The sequence below is a fragment of the Staurois parvus genome, unplaced genomic scaffold, assembly GCF_062004578.1.
Source record: "Staurois parvus isolate SC_StPar_1 unplaced genomic scaffold, SC_StPar_1.0 ptg001149l, whole genome shotgun sequence".
In the NCBI taxonomy this organism is placed as follows: Eukaryota; Metazoa; Chordata; class Amphibia; order Anura; family Ranidae; genus Staurois; species Staurois parvus.
This window is the reverse complement of record NW_028318945.1, coordinates 336,292-345,000: the sequence shown is the minus strand read 5'-3', so window position 1 is coordinate 345,000 and position 8,709 is coordinate 336,292.

The window sequence follows — 8,709 nt, the reverse complement described above, 5'->3', positions numbered from 1 at the left end:
CGAGTTATAACATGCATGTATTAGGATATGCAAGAGTATATCACATCATATTATACACAACAATGCATTATCCAACATGCCAATGTAGCTATATATATACATATACATACATACATTATTAATTGATAGCATGCATGTAGGATATGCAATAGTAAATTACATAATAGGCACAGCAATGCGCAACAAAATGACAGAATTATTTTTATATATATATATATATATATATATATACACAAACAAACATATATATATATATATATATATATATATATATATATATATATATATATATACACAATGCACTATCCAGCATGCAAATGCAGAAATATTATTATACACACACACATACACACATATACACAAACATGCATGTAATAGGATATGAGTAAATCACATCATATTACACACAACAATGCACTCTCCAGTATGCAAATGCAGCAAGGATACTCTGGTAGTTTGCAAATGTAGTGTGAACATAGTATACATAGTGCACAAGGAGGGGGGATTACTAAAACTGGGGCACTGAGAATCTGGTGCAGTTGTGCATGGGAGCCAAGGGAAGCAACTTCTAAGCTTCAGCTTGTTCAATGAAGCTTTGACAACACAATCTGGACGCTGATTGGTTTCTATGCAGAGATTTTCAACGCTCCAGTTTTAGTAAATAACCTAATAGTATGTTACATACAGCAATGTAGCCTATGGAGGTTGGGATCATCCAAATTGTACACAAGTGCATAACCTAGGCAACTAATGTGTAATGTATCATAATATGATCCTAGTATTCATGTAATAATAGCATATATAGTATGATCCTAGTATTCATGTAATAATAGCATATATAGTATGATCCTAGTATTCATGCACTAATAGCATATATAGTATGATCCTAGTATTCATGTAATAATAGCATATATAGTATGATCCTAGTATTCATGTAATAATAGTATATATATTATGATCCTAGTATTCATGTATAATAGTATATATAGTATGATCCTACTGTTCATGTAATAATAGCATATATAGTATGATCCTAGTATTCATGCAGTAATAGTATATATAGCATGATCCTACAATTCATGTAATAATAGCATATATAGTATGATCCTAGTATTCATGTAATAATAGCATATATAGTATGATCCTAGTATTCATGTAATAATAGCATATATAGTATGATCCTAGTATTCATGTAATAATAGCATATATAGTATGATCCTAGTATTCATGCAGTAATAGCATATACAGTATGATCCTAGTATTCATGCAGTAATAGTATATATAGCATGATCCTACAATTCATGTAATAATAGCATATATAGTATGATCCTAGTGTTCATGTAATAACAGCATATATAGTATGCCATATACAGCAATGTAGCATAAGCCAGGAACACTAGTAGCTAATGTGAAAATATATCATAAGATGCCATAGTATATATGTAATAATGGTATATAGTGTATATTTTAGGCAAAGTAGGTAACATGTAATGTATCATGAAATGCATGTGTCATCACATAGTAATAATACAGACAGTATCACATTCAGCAATGTAGAATATGACATATTATGTACAGGAATGTGTAATGTATCATAAAACATGATATACATGTTACAGATATATATATTGTACACAGTGACAATCATACTATATAGCAGTGATTTATGTGTCATATATGTTATAGAAATATATAGAGAGGATATATGACATATAATATTTGCTATGTATGCCATGATATACTGTGTTTGTGTGTATCTATGTATGCACACTGCACTGTATACTGTATTGTTGGCTCTGTATACAGCAGACACTATTATTTGGCTATACAGGGAATAAACCTTCTGAAGCTACATATAGAGAGGATATATGACATATAATACATGCTATGTATGCCATGATATACTGTGTTTGTGTGTATCTATGTATGCACACTGCACTGTATACTGTATTGTTGGCTCTGTATACAGCAGACACTATTATTTGGCTATACAGGGAATAAACCTTCTGAAGCTACATATAGAGAGGATATATGACATATAATACATGCTATGTATGCCATGATATACTGTGTTTGTGTGTATCTATGTATGCACACTGCAGTGTATACTGTATTGTTGGCTCTGTATACAGCAGACACTATTATTTGGCTATACAGGGAATCAACCTTCTGGAGCTACATAGAGCAGAGCAGTCCTATCCTTGTCTTGTAATGACCTCAATGTATTCTGTCTCTGGCTTCTCAGATGTTGCCAGCTCTGTGGTTTTGGTGTCATTTTGGCTGATCCCAGCCCTCCCCTGTGCTCTGCTGGGCTGTACATGGAGGGCTCTGTGCACTTGGGAAGTGCTTTAGCTCAGTGATTCTTGTAAAGGCAATATGAAAAAAAATGCTGACTTGACTGTTTCTGGCAGATCAATAGGCTGAGCTGTAATAAGGTAAGTGATCCTGAGCCTCTGCCTGTCTGTAGCCTGCACTGGAGCTGCTGTTCTGCTTTACTATGGCTGCTGGAGAAAGCTGCATGCTGCTTTTTTTTTTTTTTTTGCTGAGGTTTGTAAATCCTGCGGTGCTGTACGCTTGCACAGATTGCTAAAGCTAATTGACATTTTGCTACGTGCACACTATTCCCATCCATGGGGGCTGATTGATGGAAATCGGGAGTCAGAGAAATGCACACAGCAACCAATCAGCTTTCTTCTTTCATCCTGTCATCCTGCCACATAAGCATGAAACAGGTAATTTGATAGGTGGGTTGTACCCCTATTCTCTACACATAGCCCCTTTGCTCCAATCTTCCCTACATGCAGGTTTATGCAGCAAGGAAATGCAAAGTCCATAAGCCCCTATCAGCTTTCATCTTTCATTCTACTGATCTGCAGTGCAAGAAGGACACGAGGAATGTGATTGGTGGGTTGCACCCCTATTCTCCCACATAGCTCATTTGCTCCAATCTTCCCTACATGCAGGTTTATGCAGCAAGGCACTGCAATGTCCACAAGACCCTATCAACCAATCAGCTTTCATCTTGCCAACCTGCAATTCAAGAATGACACAAGAAATCTGATTTGTCTCCCATATACTTCTTCAGGTCTAGGGTTGTATAGGAAGGCACTGCAAAATCCAGAAATCCCTATAAACCAATCAGCTTTCTTCTTTCATTATGCCAACCTGCAAAGCAAGAATGACACAAGAAATCTGATTGGTGGGTTGTACCTCTTGCCTCCCATATACTTCTTCTGGTCTAGGGTTGTATAGGAAGGCACTGCAAAGTCCAGAACCTCCTGTAAACCAATCAGCTTTCACCTTTCATTATGCCAGCCTGCAAAGCAAGAATGACACAAGAAATCTGATTGGTTGTACCTCTTGTCTCTCATATACTTCTTCTGGTCTAGGGTTGTATAGGAAGGCACTGCAAAGTCCTGAAACCCCTGTAAACCAATCAGCTTTCACCTTTCATTATGCCAGCCTGCAAAGCAAGAATGACACAAGAAATCTGATTGGTGGGTTGTACCTCTTGCCTCCCATATACTTCTAGTCTAGGGTTGTGCAGTAAGGTACTGCAAATTCCTGAAACCCCTGTAAACAATCAGCTTTCACCTTTCATTATGCCAACCTGCAAAGCAAGAATGACACAAGAAATCTGATTGGTTGTACCTCTTGTCTCCCATATACTTCTTCTGGTCTAGGGTTGTATAGTAAGGCACTGCAAAGTCTTCAAACCCCTGTAAACCAATCAGCTTTCACCTTTCATTATGTCAGCCTGCAAAGCAAGAATGACACAAGAAATCCGACTGGCTGCACCTCTTGTCTCCCATATACTTCTTCTGTTCTAGAGTTGTGCAGTAAGGCACTGCAAAGTCCAGAAACTCCTATAAACCAATCAGCATTCATCTTTCATTATGCCAACCTGCAAAGCAAGAATGACACAAGAAATCTGATTGGTTGGTTGCACCTCTTGCCTCCCATATACTTCTTCCAGTCTAGGTTTGTTCAGTAAGGCACTGTAAAGTCCAGAAACCCCTAAAAAAACAATCAGCTTTAATTTTTCATTATGCCAGAGTGAAACAATGAATCTGATTGGTGGGTTGTGCCCTGTATACTCCCACATAGCTCCTTTGGTTCAGTCTTCCTACATGCAGGCTTAGGCAGCAAGGCACTGCAAAGTCCAGAAGCCCCTATCATCCAATCACCTTCCATCTTTCATTCTAATAACCTGCAGTGCAAAAATGACACAAGAAATCTGATAGGTGGGTTGCACCTCTTGTCTCCCATTAGTAAAGCAGTGCAAAGTCAAGAACCCTCCATCAACCAATCAGCTTTCATTTTTCATTCTTCCATCCTGCAATGCAAGAGTGAAACAAAAAAAAAATCTGATTGGTTTGTTTCACCTCCCATATTATTCATATGGCCCAGGCTTGTTCAGTAAGGCACTGCAAAGTCCAGACACCCCTATCATCCAATCAGCTTTCATCTTTCATTATGCCAACCTGGAATGCCAGATGTAACAAGGAATCGGATTGGTGGGTTGCACCCCTTGTCCTCCATATAGCTCTTGTTCAGTAAGGCACTGCAAAGTCCAGAAGTCCTATCAACAAATCAGCTTGCAAGATGTTGCAAGAGAGCAGTGGCCAGGGGTCCTGATTGGTGGCTTTGGTTTGCTGCAATTTGCACTTCACTCTTTGCTTTGTGAAATGAGCCTTCTATATACATGGTGATGTGCAATGCAGTACCTACAAGCAGCAGCCATCCAGAGGAAGATGAATTCTGATTGGCTGCTGATATTAAATCATTTTATTTTTAACCCTTTGCCTGATGTCCCCTTTACAGACTGATCACCTTGTGGAACAGCCTCCCCCCCCCCCCCCCCCTGTGGTCTGTCCCTCATCCTTCTTGCTCCTCCAGCACCCTGCAACCCTCCATCCCCCTCCATCACATCCTCAGCCCTGGAATTGTGATTAACTTGGCGTTTTTTTGCAGCATCAGGAGCTCAAGGGGAGCTGTAGGTTACAGGGAGATGGGAGCACAGAGGGGGGAGAGCTCCCCAGCCTCGTCCTTGCTCTGATGATTCGTCCTCACCATCCCTGCAGAATATTCATTATTATCACCAGCGCAGTCATTCTCATTCCAGTCCATGTGGGAGGTCACGTGACGCCCAATGACTGGGTGACTGGGGGGGGGGTAAAGAAAGGGATGGTGAGGAAGGGGGGGGGGGGGGTAATCTAGCAGATCACAGCCGGAATCTGACAACAGAGAGCCGGGGATCTGTAGAGGGCCTGCAGAGTCTCCGCTCACCGTCATTACCGCATTACCGGAGGAGGGATCGCCGGGGATGGCGGGTGTAGAGGGGAGAGATGATGCTGGGAGCTCCTCTGACAGCTCAGTGCAGCACAATGCACCATCCTCCTCCGAGCCCCTCAATGTGTGTGCACTGTGCGTGCATGGGGGGGGGGGGGGGGTAACAACACATAGGACGGGGGGGAGGGGGGATCGATTAGTCATTAGACTTAATTTCTAAATGCCTAGACATTGCAATCTCTCTTTCTATCTACTATCTGTCTGCACGTCCATCTATCTATCTATCTATCTATCTATCTATCTATCTATCTATCTATCTATCTATCTATCTATCTATCTATCTATCTATATCTATCTATCTATCTATCTATCTATCTATCTATCTATCTATCTATCATCTATCTATCTATCTATCTATCTATCTATCTATCTATCATCTATCTATTATCTATCTATCTATCTATCTATATAACTATCTATGTATCCGCCTATCCATCTAACTTTACATCTTTCTACCTATCCATCTTGCCACCTCTCTTTCCTTCCTTCCTTGTCCCTCTTCTATCCCACTCTTTCTCTGTATCACTCTCTTCAGCTTTCTCTTCTTTCTTTCTTTCTTTCTTTCTTTCTTTCTTTCTTTCTTTCTTTCTTTCTTTCTTTCTTTCTTTCTTTCTTTCTTTCTTTCTTTCTTTCTCTCTTTCTTTCTTTCTTTCTCTCTCTCTCTCTCTCTCTCTCTCTCTCTCTCTCTCTCTCTCCCCTTCCCTCCATTTCTTTCTTTCTTTCTTTCTTTCTTTCTTTCTTTCTTTCTTTCTCTCTCCCACCCTTCCTCTCTTTCATTCTTTCTTTCTTTCTTTCTTTCTCTCTCTCTCTCTCTCTCTCTCTCTCTCTCTCTCTCTCTCTCTCTCTCTCTCTCTCTCTCCTTCCCTCCATTTCTTTCTTTCTTTCTTTCTTTCTCTCTCTCCCACCCTTCCTCTCTTTCTTTCTTTCTTTCTTTCTTTCTTTCTTTCTTTCTTTCTTTCTTTCTTTCTTTCCTTCTTTCCTTCCTTCTTCCCACTCCCCTAATCTTAATGATATCATGTATCTCTCTTTATATCCTTCTACCTGTCCATCTCACCCACTCATCTAAACTTTACTATATCACTTATGTGTGCATTATCTGCCACATACTCAGTCTCTTTAATACAACTATACTGTTACAGCATCATCCTGTATATTCTGTATGCATTGTGTGTATGAACAGGGCATTATATACAGGGTGATATACTAGGCTGTAGCTTTGACCTAAGCACTAAGCTATCACTATACATACTGCTCTATGGGGGACCACATTCTCCTACTTATGTATGCGCTATCTATCTCATACTCACCCTCTTTTATAAGACCACAGTAGGACAGTACCACCCTGTATCTGCTGTATATATTATACATATGTACAGGGTGATATACTAGGCTGTAGCTTTGAGCTATGCACTTAGCTATCCCTATGCTCTCTGGGAGACCATGCTCTTCTTATGTGTGCATTACCTGCCTCATACCCTCTTTTTTTTAAAAAAAACTATAGTGTTATAGTGCCACCCTGTATATGCTGTATATATTATACATATGTACAGGATGATATACTTGGCTGTAGTTTTGAGCTATGCATTTAGCTATCCCTGTGCTCTCTGGGAGACCATGCTCTTCTTATGTGAGCATTATCTGCCGCATACCCTCTTTTTTTAAAACTATAGTGTTACAGTGCCACCCTGTATATGTTGTATATATTGTAAATATGTACAGGATGATATCCTAGGCTGTAGCTTTGAGCTATGCATTTAGCTATCCCTATGCTCTCTGGGAGACCATGCTCTTCTTATGTGAGCATTATCTGCCGCATACCCTCTTTTTTTAAAACTATAGTGTTACAGTGCCACCCTGTATATGCTGTATATATTATACATATGTACAGGATGATATACTAGGCTGTAGCTTTGATCTATGTACTAAGCTATCGCTGTACTCTGCTCAATGGGAGATATTGTTTTTCTACCTATGTGTGCATTATCTGCCTCATGCACATCTTTTATAAAACTATAGTTTTACAGCACCATCTTGTATATGTGTATATAAACAGAGCATTGTATACAAGATGTTATACTAGACACTAAGCTGTAGCTTTGACCTATGCCCTAAGCCACCACTATAGATAAAGCTCTGTGAGAGTACAATAATAATAATGAGAGACCGTGCTCTCCTTTTTATTTGTGCATTATCTGTCTCATACCCTCTTTTAAACTATAGTGTTGCAGTACCACCCTATATATGCCGTGTGTGTATATATATATATATATATATATATATATATATATATATACAGGATAATATACTAGGCTGTAGCTTTGATCTATGCAATAAGCTAGCACTATGCTCTGCTTAATGGGAGATAATGTTCTCCTAATTATGTATGCATTATCTGCCTCATACACATCCTCTTTTAAAAAAACTATATTGTTCCAGTACCATCTTGCATATGCTGTATGCATTGCATATATGTACAGAGTATTATATACAAAATGTTATAATAGATACTAAGCTGTAGCTTTGACCTTTGCCCTAAGCTATCATTATAGATACAGCTCTGTGGGAGACCATGTTCTCCTACTTATGTATGCATTATCTGCCTCATACACATACTCTTTTAGAAAACTATAGTGTTCCAGTACCATTCTGTATATGCTGCATGCGTTGCATATATGAACAGAGTATACAGAATGTTGTGATAGATACTAGGCTGTAGCTTTGACCTATGCCCTAAGCTATCACTATAGATACAGCTCTATGGGAGACCATGTTCTCCTTTTTATTTGTGCATTATCTGTCTCATACTCACCCTCTTTTAAACTATAGTGTTGCAGTACCATCCTGTATATAATGTATATATATATATATATATATATATATATATACTAGGCTGTAGCTTTGATCTATGCACTAAGCTTTCACTATACTCAGGACCATGGGAAACCATGTTCTCCTACTTATGTATGCATTATCTGCCTCATATCCATCTTCTTTAATAAAACTATAGTATTTCTGTACCATCCTGTATGCATTGTGTATATGTACAGAGTATTATATACAGGATGTTATACTAGGCTGTAGCTTTTATCTATGCACTCAGCTATCACATACTGTGCTCTATGGGAGACCATGTTCTCTTATGTATGCACTATCTGCCTCATACTCATCCTCTTTAATAAAACTGTAGTGTTACAATACCATCCTGTAAATGCTGTATGCACTGTGTATATGTACAGAGTATTATATACAGGATGTTATACTAGGCTGCAGCTTTGATCTATATACTAAGCTATCACATACTGTGCTCTATGGGAGACCATGTTCTCCTACATATTAAATGACAAACGCTGCAGTGTT